This window comes from Vanellus vanellus (assembly GCF_965231255.1).
Source record: "Vanellus vanellus genome assembly, chromosome: 12".
NCBI lineage: Eukaryota > Metazoa > Chordata > Aves > Charadriiformes > Charadriidae > Vanellus > Vanellus vanellus.
Window position 1 is genome coordinate 21,308,817 of NC_138917.1, and position 12,262 is coordinate 21,321,078.

The 12,262-nt window shown below is 44.9% G+C and overlaps 1 protein-coding gene across 1 annotated transcript in view; it reads right to left on the bottom strand.

The window, feature by feature from the left end:
- Positions 1-814: 814 nt before the first annotated feature.
- ZNRF1 (zinc and ring finger 1) overlaps positions 815-12,262 on the bottom strand; it is a 183,776-nt gene continuing 172,328 nt past the window's right edge. Inside the window, exon 5 of the mRNA XM_082489442.1 lies at positions 815-824. The gene's annotated coding sequence lies outside the window, so the exon portion shown is untranslated. The remainder of the gene's footprint in view (positions 825-12,262) is intronic.

A 12,262-nucleotide genomic window follows, 5' to 3' on the forward strand; every position in this document is an offset into this window, starting at 1 on the left:
TGCAACATTGTGAGCTGGTAATGCAATACGTAAAACAACAAAAATATATATAAACTGTGCTGATCCGTAACGTAGTTCTGCAGTTGGGAGTAGCTTCTGCAGTAACATTACACGGCCAGAAAATAACAGAGAATGTCAGTTGATAATAGCAGCATCTTTAAAGTTGTGGCTAGCAGCTCCAGGTGGATCCTTATGCTCCTGAAATCCATGATGAGGCTACAGCCTGTCCCAAATTACGGTCTGGCTCTGCAGGTAACTTCACCTGTTTTAAGGTTTGGCCAGAAAGCAAAAGCCCTATGTAGCCTCTGTGCTCCTGGCTCTGCACCACCGGTGGGTTATGCAAACGAGAGGTAAGCAGGGGGAGACGCCATCCGAAAACGTGTGTGAGGTGAGTGGCAAGTTACCGAGGTGAGCGCGGCTGCGGGGACGCCGCCAGGCGTGGGTGCTCAGAAATGCAGGAGGAATGCCAGAGTTAAATGATTCCTGCAAATGTATACCTTCCTCTCCCGAAAGGGACTTGCATTGCACTCCAGGGCGTAGCTGTTCGTGATCGATGGTTTTCCCTGCAATGCAACTGACTGCAGTTTTCCTCTTAAGAACGTCGGTGGGTTTGGACCTGTCTTCTCTGCTCGCGAGGCTCCCGGTACACCTGGATTCGGGCGTTCAGTGCAGTGTTCATCTGGTCACAAGCAGGGAGGGTTTGCTCCTTGCAGTGGTTTGAGGAAAATCACCCTTGGCATCAACTTTGCTAGTTTCAAAGCCAAAATACGCTGTATTTAAGAGACCACTCTGCCACTTGTGAAGCTCCGAGTTGTGCAAGGTGCCCAGTGATGCCTTTGGGGGAGGTAAGCCCGAGTCCCAGAGCACCTTCTACAGATGTAACGCTGTTAATGGGAGTTGCTCCCAAACCAGAGAGCACAATGTTAATTCAGAGACTCAGGTTTTTTTCTCTATATAAAATATCCTGCACCATTTTTACCGGTACTTTGTGTACAACTGACACCCCTGCAGTGTTGTTTTAATTAAAACAGAAGTGGAAATAATGAATTGGTGGTGATTCTGCAGATACGTCGATGTTAATGCACAGTAAAATGCTCTCCTGATAGCTTTCCGTGCTTCACTAAATTAAATGTCGACATCCCGTGTCCGGATTTTTTTTGTGTATGTGTGTTTGCAAACACAAGATGTGCGTTTGGTAAGGAGGATTATTGAATTGTGAAATGCAGTACTAATGCAGCAGGGTTTGTCGTTTCTGGGATTTAAAAAGAAACGGCTTTGAATTTGGGAGTGCCACCGCTCCCGGTGTTTGCTGACGGACGGGAGCTGTGTTGGCACTGTGGGTTAAATGTGCACTTGGGACCGGTGGAAGTAACCGCCCGATAGTGTCATGCTCGCGGTTTGTGAAAGGCTTCTTCATGGTCGTACACTTTGCGTATGAGCAAATGCATTCCTTATTTCTTTGGCGCTTCTAATCTTTTATTTTTTTTTTTTTTTTTCTTTAAGATGGGGGTGGTCCGTTTCTCGATTTTTCTCTGGCTTTCTGCACTGTAATAATGATGGCACCATCACCTGACTGCTGGAATATACTGGCCTGACTTTAATCATCGGGTGACTGGCTCTTAGCATGGCTTCATCTCTGCTGTTTTACATCCCCTCTTGTAATTGCACGATCGCTTGCAGCATTGTTTTCCTATTGGTGACAATGACAGGCACACGTTAGTATTTTATGTAACCTTATACTTTTTGTTTGATGTTTAAAGTGTAGGTGAAGGAGGGGTACTTTGTAAATAAAATCCTTTTTGCTTGCAAGCAGCATATTTTCACCCCTCGTTTGTAAGACGCCGTTATATACAAAACCACCTTCGTAAGTATCGTATGGAGGAAGAAGTAGTTAGGCTGAGCCTGAATTAATAACGGGGCTGCGTTTCTGTAGCGCTGACAGTTTCATTGAGGTATACATGCTTACAATTAAATAACCTGTTCAAAGCGACGAAAAAGAGCGATGTTTAATGTAAATAGCATCCAAGTCTTTTAACTGCTAAATAACCAAACCCGGCAAAACAATAGAGAATCAAAGCTCTCCTTTAAAGAACATTGACACCAATTAATATGCAGTAAAATTATCTGCCCGGGCAAGTTGTTTCGGCAGCTCTGCAGGTCTAAGATGGCAGAAGCTTTCTGTTGCTGTATAAAAATCAAACTACCGTTTATTTCAGCCTCATGGTATGTGCAAATTCATGCAGCTCGGTTAAGGGAATAGCTTCACAACTGGTGTTACAATCTGTGGCTGGAGTGCTGCATCACAATGCAGCAAATGCATTTTCCACATTAACCAAACATGACAGCTGAAACGATTATTAACCATGCAATATGTCGGAAGTCATCAAAAATTCACATCAGAGTAATTGCAGTGGCTCGGGGAGGGAAAAAAAAAAAAAAAAAAGAAAAAAAAAATAGTAGCATCTCTCTCCTCTTGCCTGTCTGCCGCCTCACCCCCTCCTCGTTCCTACATGGTACAGTCCGTTAACAATAAAATATCCTTCTGTAACCTATAAACTGTTACTCCCATCAGTTACTGATTTCAGACTGATGCTTTCCCTAGAATTTGAATAAAACACCACTGGAAAAAAAAATATATTTATATATACGTAGATGCTTTGCAGACAGTGGTGTTCAACCGGGGAAGGCAGCTGCTTTCTTATTGTCTTGCTGGACTCTTGACTGTCTCAGCCATTTCAGGACTTGCAGGTTTGATTTATTTTTATTTTAATTTTTTTTTTTTTTAAAGATGAGAAAACTTGAGCGTTAATACAGAGAGGTACAGCTGTGTAAGCCTAAATGCCAGGCAACTGAAGCGTGGCAGTTACAGCCAGCGTTAACAGGTTTGTAACTCCTCAGTACTGAGATCTACAGGTAGGAATGTATGTATTTTAAAAAAAAAATATATAAACTGAAGATGAAAAGCTTGCTTTGAGAGTTTTCCTTCAGGTGTCTTCTGTGGCGGTTTTTCTTTGTGCTGGCGCTGCGGGTTGGTTACATTTGTAGGTGAGTAATTAAAGAGAACAGGTGGGTAGTTTGGGAGAAATCCTCCTTTGCTCACGGAAAAGAACCCTTAAGGTCTGTGCCTTTACCTTCTGAGATTCTTCGCTAGAGCAGCTGCTGGGTGGGGCAGTCCGGGGTCTGCTTTGGGTTTCAGTCCTGTCGCCTTTGGAAAGACCCTCTTGACACTGCTGACTTTGCTTCTCAGTGAAGCAGAAATGCAGCAGCATAACTTTCTGAATGCCTTTATTCCTTTCCCAGGCTATGAAATGTCTACGGAAGTATTTTAAACAAACAAACAAGCAAAAGATGCTACTTAATGATGTGATTTTTCTCCTAGTTTTCATTGTGGTGCAAAGGTATCGGTCCACTCTGTTTCCTCTGTTCCTACAGATGCACTTACGATTTATTTAGAAGGCACGCTAAACTTTCTCTTAATTTTATATTGAAGTAAGGATTTCAAATGTGGGATGAAAGTGAAAATAAGATGGGAAATATTTCTCCTTTCCCAAAGTAAACGAAGAGGCTGAGATTTGCATTTTTTTTTTCTTTTTTTTTTTGTTAGTTTCTTAAACGAGGTGGTGAAGTATATTTGCTTAGTCAACTGGAGTTCGCAGCCTAGACCCCACCTCTCGTTCCAGTGAATAGGATAGGTTACGAAAGGGGTTAAGCCAGTAAAATCATTGTAAAGGGAAGCAGCCGGGGAATTAACGTTTATATAAATGTGGTGGCCGTGGCTGGCTGGCAGCTGATTTCATCCTCTCGGATCCAGGCACTCAGAGGCTGCTTGCAAACTGGGAGCTCTGCCTTCGGTACGGGGACAAAAAGTACAGGGTGGGTTGCTTTTTTTTCTCCTTTCCTTTCCGTTTTTTTTTTTTTTTTTTTTCCTCTACATGGAGGAAAGCAGGTTAACGGAACGTGCTGTGCCAGGACGGCGCCTGGGCTCTTGCGGCAGAGAGCCACTTGCCTCCTTCGGGGCTCCCTCCCCAAATATTAAGGTGCCCGTACGCCGTCTTCTGCACTCTTCCTATTGTCAACTGGGGAAGTGCTCAGAAGGGGAGACACGGGAGCGGTGGCGTAGCGTGGCCAAAAAGTTGCCTCTCTTGAGCAAGATTACCTGTGCTAAAAGGAAGGGGGGGGGGGGGAGGGAAGGGGTGTCTTGCCACAAAAGCAGCTCAGCAAGAAATGAAGTGAAAGGCAATGAACTGTGTGGTTTGCATGTGTAAAAAGATGGAGGAAGCCATCTCCACTGACCCCGTATGGGAGACGGCTCAATTATCCTCGCGGTTGGTACAGTGTGGCAAATTATCTTCCTTTGTCTGAAGTGGGTGGGGGACAGAGTTCAACTAAGCTCCGTAAATTAATATATGCAGAAATGACTGTAATTATTAATTGGCTGTGGGTCTCTTATAGCGGGGTTTTCCGTGCTATCTGTTGGCAGCAGCTGGAGTTGGCATTTCATTTACATTAAAGTCCGAAAGCTCGCGTGCCTTGTTAATGCAAGGCGCAAATAAAGGCATGCACTGCTAGGGAGTTCCTTAGCAAGGGTGGAGTACAGCCGGAGGAGAAAAATGGAAACCTTTTGTCTCCGGAGTATCCTCGGCACGCTGGTCTCGTGCCCCAGGTGGGGAAAGTTTAAACCTTAGGTTTATTGCACAATAGGTGAAATAAGCTGGGAAAGGATGAAGCGTTTATGATATCGTTTGTTGCAGCAGAGGATTTTCAGACATGCTTTTCTCTCTGAGCTTTATAATGTCTTAACGCTTTTAAATATAAATTGTATAATTGTAACAGGCATATTCCAGACGTCTTTTTTTTTAATTTTTTTAAGGATCTGTGATTAATAATTCATAGGTAATTTAAATAATTAACTTTGTGAAATGTATCAGTAATGTAGCGAGGAAACTCCATTTCTAAACACCACGGCATGTTTAAATCGAGGATTTAAAGATATCATGACACGTATGAACTCTTCCAAATTGCTTGCTTTCACTGTCAGTAAAATATTTATATTTATTCCAAGGGACTCCCTGACGTGTTGAAAATACCTATTAGGTGAACAAAGTCCCTATGATTTATTTACAGATATTTAGGAAGAATGGGCTAGCTGATTTGGGGCTTATTTTTCTGCCTCAGGTGGATGATTTTGCCAGATCATCTTCATGTTATTTAAGAGGACTGAACTTTAAATTTGCTCATTTTCTTGAAATTCCAGTGTGTATGTAAAAAAAAAAAAAATAATAATCAAACAAACAAAAAAACCAACCAACCCCCCCCCATTCTTCCCACTAAAATGCATGTAATCTTGGCTCTTTGTAGCATTAGTCAGCCCCCGTCAGCAAAATAGAGTAGATTTAGCTTCGGGAAGGTTTTCTTTCCCTACGTGGGTTTTTCTGGGAGACTTCAAATTGCGATAGAAATGTTACGGGGGGGAAACCCCGTTGTGCAGGTGCAGCACCAGGGAAAGCCACTTTTGCTGGGGCGTAGGGTTTGCATCCCCGTTTAACTTGGTTATCGCGTTTTTCAGTGCAGACAGGATTTTGATGTCTCTGAACCAGGCGTTGTCCCTTCGAGGCAGCGAGCGTTTGCTGCATGCATCACTTTGTGCCTGAAATACAGATGGAGGATGGAAGATTTTTTGCTTGGCTTTTTTTTTTTGCCTTTTTTTTTTTTTTTTTTGAAGCTGAAAGCTAACTAGTGCTCCCGAGGAACGTTCAGGAAGGCGGTACACGGGCTTTCTGCTGTGGGATGGTGGCACGGCAGCCGAAATCCTTCAGCTTGAGTCAGCCTGAGAACAGGGAGAGTGTCAGGCTCAGCGCTGCCAGGCTCGCTACTTGCATCCAGAGGAGGTAAAGACAACCAATTTCTGCCGTTACTATTTTTGTTACATACGCTTTCAGGCTAACTTGAAGGCGTTTAACTGGTTTTATGCGTCTGAAATTGTGAAGGAAGAGATGTGCAAATAGCAATAAGGTTTTTGCTGTCCAAAAAAGCTGGAGAACTTCCCTCTTTCTCGCAAACAGCAAGGTTACGTGCTCCCAGCCAGACAGGCAGAAGGATAACGCACTTAACAGGGGCGGGGGACACCGCAGGATTGCAACTAAAATTTGCAGAAGTGGGTTAGAGGAGACTGGGTGTTAATGACTAGCAGGTTTGTTTAATAAATTGTCCTTCTTGCTGATGATGTTCCATCAGAAATATGCCATTTCAGGCTGGGAAATACTTCGTCGACTGATAGGGACGGCAGTTGGGCTTTGGGGTGCAATCCTGAGAAATGAATTTTCTGCCGCCAGGGTTATTGTATCTGTGTATGTGTTGATGCTAATGTACAGTTAGTCCAGCAACAGACGCTGCGAGCTTGTCAGTATGCCTCCTTTATGCCTTTTTCTTTTCTTTTCAAACTACTCCTTTATTAGCTAGTGGTTTCTGTGGCATTCGGAGGGAAGCCTATCCTCCCGTAACAGGGCTGGACATTCCTCTTTCCGTGGCTTTATCCATTTTTCGTGCAGTGCTGACAGATTTCCAGGGGCTGGTTTCTCAGCTTACACCATCTCGGGAGACTCCTCGCCGGCTCTCGCTACGGTAAATTTGAGGTGTGGTCTGCGATGGCAACTGCGTGCTTCGTCCCTGCCGTGCAAGGACGTGAGACGGGCAGAAATTCAACCTACAGGTTTTATTTGTCGCTGCGTTATCTGAGCATGGTTTCCTCTTGGAGGGGGGGGAAGACCGCGCAGCTACTTCTCGAGAAAATGTGGAGTAACCACGATGCTAAAATGGCAGCGAAAGAAATAAGAAAATGGCGTCATCAGTGAAATTAGTTTCGATGGCTTGATTTGAGGGCGTCCTGCCCGATGCGAGGATGTTTTCGGCAAGAGGTATTACGTTACAGGCTTAGTTATGACTATACAATGAAGATTTTAAATCACTTTAATCTGTAATTTTTTCTCAGTATTCCCTTAAAAAGAATGGTACCAGAGAGGCGGACGTAATAGCTTATTCTAGTGGATGATCAGTAATTATCTTTGTTTGCATGCTATAAATATTTTTCATATAGGGTTGCATTGTGCATCTCAAGCCCATTGGAATTACCTCGTAATTTAATTTCTAAACTAAACTCAAAAAAAAAAAAACCAAGCCAAAACGCTGAGTTTTGCTTTGATTGTGAATCTGTTGATGCATTTATGATTTTTATAGGGTTGTATTTTTTTAATTGGGATGCTAATACAAGGACACTGATAGCGCAGGGGAGGGGCTGGAGCCACTCATCATGGCGCTGAGCGAAGCCCCACACCAAGGTCATCCCTCTGCATTTAAAAAACCGGAGGAAAAACAGATAGCCGTGTATTTGGAAACTCAACAAACAAGCCCAGATCTCAGATTGTGTGGCTCCTTCGCTCTGTGCCGATGCCATTGCTGATGGCAAAACGCCGGTGCCAAAGGAGATGGGCTTCCCGCGGGTCCTGCTGGCCTGATCTGTGCGGAGACCTTCCCTCGCTCAAGAAGTTGTATTCCGAGCGAGGTGACGTTGCATTTAATTGCCTCTGTGACATTTTGGTTTCTTTATCTTCCTTGAGATGAACGGAAATGCTGTCTAAGATGCTTTCAGGTGTGATTACCAGTGTTAGCCAGCTGAACAAGCTCCTTCTGGTGGCTCTCAAGTAACGGTTCCTACTGTCGTATTTGTCAGGCAAGAGTCTGTCCACCTTCTTTCTCTGGTCCTGATATATATATATATATATATTATTTTTTTTTTTCCCCACTGTTTTTCTTTTGTTCTTTGCATGACCTCTAAGCAGGTCAGGGTTATCCAAGACTTTCTATTTTGTTACTGCGCAGATTTCCTTGGTGCTTTGTAGCTTGGTAGGACCTGGGATTCGTGCTGTACGGCTCCTGGTTGCATTGTAGGGAGACAGAAAACAAGTAAATGCCTGGAAAGGAAGGAGAGGATCACTAGAGGAGGTAGCACTGTTGCTTACACTATTTTTGTGTCGCATTAACAATTGCTGTCAAAAATGATCAGTGCGGTGGAGGCTGATAATTGTACGTGGAAGAGAACCTCATTCTGAGCAACTTTGCTGTAAAATTTTAGATTAAAAAAGGTAGTATCTTTAGTTTTGTGCCATTAAAGTGTTCGTGACTTTGAAAAAAGTCTACTAAACCCACTTAAACAGCGTTCCCGTGCGTTGCGTAGCCCAACATGACATGGCAAAGATTTTTAGATCCTGAGAATGAGAGACTAATCTGTGTAATTGAAGTTATTTTGGTTTCACTCTGATGAAGGGGGAAGACACAACAAACAGTACAGATAATTACTAATATTTTAATAATTAGCTACAATGTATAAGTAATGTATAAATTACATATATTATGATTGGTGGTTTTTAGAACCGAGTGTCCTACTTCACTCAAGTCAATCATTACGCCTGGGTTTGTTAAATCCTGCAAGTTTTCCTGACACGTTTTGTAAAAGCTTAAAATGCATGGGAACGCTGCAGTGCTTTTCCGTGTTACATTAGGAGTTAAGCCACTTGTAAGTACAATTTTAAGTGAAATATTGAGATCGTGTTGTGCATGAAAGCCTGAACTCGCTGAGCATCCTATGTTGAATTGAAAGAAACGAAAATTAAGCGGAGTCACGTTTCCTGCCAGCGGCGATGATCTCTGTTCATACGCAGAACAAGCAGGGCTATGTAGCAGTGAGAGTTCAATTTTGGGGCTGCTGTGTGAGCGCCTGGTGCAATATTCTGGTAGGAAAACTGAGCAGTGGTGTTTTTCTCCCCATTTCCAGCGTGATAAAGCTGTGTTGCCTGTCTATTTCATGGTAAATGTTGCTTATATTTACTGCAAACACCTTGTGCTCTCCTTGATGGCTGTATGCCGCAAATGCCTTTTTGGGGGCTGCAGTTGGGTGTGGGGTGTGATGGTACCTCTCAGTGCTCCAGGATGGTTTGATATTAACTGCTGGTTTGATATTAGCCCTGAATGGATGGTCTCGTGGCTGAAGCAGAAGCTAAGAGGTATTTGTATTTCTTCCCTCTGTTTGCCTGTTGGGGCGCCTTTCCAGTCTTCACTTGCCGGATCCGAACGGTCCCAGCAAAAGTCAAAGAGCATGCACCATCTGCCCCTGCTTCTGTTAGGAGCTGATCTGTGATTTCCCGAGGAGCGCTGCTTTCAGCAGTTTGAGGTTTTTCCTGTCACAGTTAGAAGGAATAATGATATTTATCCAACACAGCAAAATCCAACGTTCTTGGATACGGTCTGAAGATTACTGTGAAAACCGCATGAGTTTCACAGATCAAACAGCCTAAACCAGTGAAATAATAGCAAAAAAAAAAAAAAAAAGTACTAATTTTTTGCATTGCTGGCACCAACTTACAGCAGAGAGCACTCTGTAAATATTTGCCTAATGCTTGCTCTGCGGCACGGATTAAAGGCTGCATTCAGAACGGAGCGTTACGCCAAAGGCACGCTGGCAGCGGGGCAGGGAAGCCCTGCTCCTGCCCCAGAACTTGTCCTCCAGTGAAGATTGTTGCTGGGCGTCTTCCACAACGCACCCAACCTGTTGAAGAAGGCTTGCGGGCAAGTGGCGATACCCCGTCTTCATCCCGCAAGGCACGTGGCCGCCTGCTGAGTGCGTGTGTTGCCGGCACGCACAGCCTCGAGCACTGCGTGCGTCGACTCTTGCTGCCACCACAGCGACATCCGTGTTGCTGCTCCTCCGTGGTGAAAGGAGATGGTATAGCAGCTCTGCAAAATTTCGATTTTGCTGGAGCAGAAAGCGGCTTTTAAAAAAGCTAAATCATCTTTAAAGTCGTTGTTAGTCACGCAACGCAGCAGAGATTGGGCCAGGGTTTGTATATTTTAACGCCACTGAAATGCTGTCTGCTTGCAGGGTGGGGAAGAGCTCTCCTACCTTGGCTTTCAAGTGAACTGAACGTGAGTATTGGCTACAAGTGTGGAGCACAGTCACGGTGCACGGGGGGATGTGATTTGAGACCCCTGTGACGGCAGGTAGTGGAGCAGCACATCTTCCCCAAGCCCAGTGTTTGGCTGCACGAGCACAGTTTTGTGTTCTAGCTATTAGTCTGCGTGGTTTTTCCCTCTTGAGATTCAACGTGGCTTTGAAAGTCTCCGATGCAACAACTGGCTCTTGGGTCTTAGCTAACCGTAAGCCCTTCTGGTTTTTCCCTGCTTTTTGTCCTGTTTAGTCAGCAGTAAATTAAGTTTTTAGGAAAATGTTGCAGGATTTTCCATTCTAAAGATGGTGGTGAAGAGCTTGAGAACTGCGTACTGTAGTTTGACAAGCTCGGCTGTCTCAGGCTAGGAAAATTTTCTATTGCTGAATCCTGGAATTGAAGGCTGTACGCAGCTGTGGGACGAGCCTCGTCAGACCCTCCTGTTCAGTGGACCTTTGCGTCTGCGTACAACAATTTGTTCTTTGTCTCTCACGCAGCTTTGAAATGAGGCAGACTGGTAGATCCCCCTTCCTTGTGTTCTCTTCCTGTCTGAGAATCTCTGCCCTCGGGCCCTCGGTCTGCGTTGGCCCCGTAGCGATTTTGCCATCTGAAGTCCTCAAAGGAGAAAGCCAATTTCACAAATGCTCTTAGCTCATCGCGTTTGGTAGCTGATCTTTGGGCAGCTGCCAGGATGCTATTGCACAGGCCGAGGTACGGAGTGAAGCCGCTTATCTGCGTGGTTTTTAGCAAAAACTGATGCTTTCTGCAAAACAAATCTTAGAAGACCTACAGAAGCTTCCAAGAAGCTTCAGATGGCCATACCATTGCTTATGGACCCATCCACCTCCCTGTTTAAAGCCAGCCGGTAAGCATTGATGCTTGTGTCAGCATAAGCAATCATTTGGGTGAAAAAAAGCCATAATAAATAGTATGGTCTGTTATTGTGGCAGTGGGTTTCAGGTAGTTTGGCTTCATTTTTGCTGTTTGCAGAGAGAACACGGCCAAGGAGGGCTGTGCCAGGGTGCACCACCCCGGCGGGGCGCTCAGAGGCGTGCACCTTTGCAGGAGGATCGTATTTAGAAAATCATTTCTTAAAATTGCTAGTAGAGGTAATAAAATCAGGTGCTTCATCTGGAGCTACTGTTCCCAAACCCTTACCAAAGCATGATTTTTATTAAGCGTATAATCATCATCCCTGCTGGTCCTCTGCAGGATTCACTGGACCTACTGGAAATCCAGCACTTGGAAATATTTTAATCAAAGAGCAATTGACTTGAAATGGCTCCGGATTGTTCATTTCACTTTCTCCTTTCTTCCCCTGCCAGTGAAAAAGTAAGCATTGCTGTCAACATCCAAGGCCTCAGTATACTATTTGGCAACATTCGCCTTCTCTTGACAGCTTGAATACTAAGATCAAGTATTAAAAGTATGGCCTGGCTGATGGAAGTAATTAAGAGACTTCTATCAGCCAGGAGAGAGTTTACTAACCTCATTTGCTGCGGTGAATGGAAGAGACTTTCAATCTCCTGTCAAAAAGAGACCATCAGTGCATGCATGCCCTTTCCTACCGATAATGAATTAGTTACTGGAACGCTTTCTTGCTGGCATTCGGGCGGGAGCAAGGCAGATGCTGGTTCCTGTCACCTCAGCCTGTGTCAGGCAGCGGTTGCCCGAGATGAGGAATGACAGTGGAGCAAGGAGCACGGTGAGAGCAGGGAAACGGTGTGGCTTCCCAGGGGTCCTGCCCCTCCGCTGGTGGGGCCGCTTCTACAAACCATCCTTGGGCAGCGCTGGATTTCAGCAGAGAGGGGAGATTGTGAGAAGATCAGACTGGACCAAGGGGCAGGAGGTCCAAGAGGAACTAGAGGGTGCTGGGGAAAGGCGCTGAGAGCCAGCGGACATGCAAGAATAAGTGGGACTAGCTGGAGAATGGGGACCTGAAGGTGGGAGAGTGGGTGTATTTTTACGCCTGTGTCCCTGTTTGACAAACACCATCTCATCGGATGTTGTACAAATCGTGTGTAGGAAACATTCAGCAGTGGGTGTTGCAGAGAACCTGTGATGGAGAAGAGTTGTGCCGCTTCCCTTCCAAACCAGGCGCAGGAAGGATGTGTGGGAGTCCCACAGTAACAGAGAGGAAAATTAAATGCCGCTCACTAAAGCAGGACAGCATGATGTGACGTTAGGGCGCTCTGAGCTTTTTGCGTAAACCCTGCCTCGGGGAAATAAGATAAATTTTCATTTCCAAGCGAAATCCAGGCTGCGTT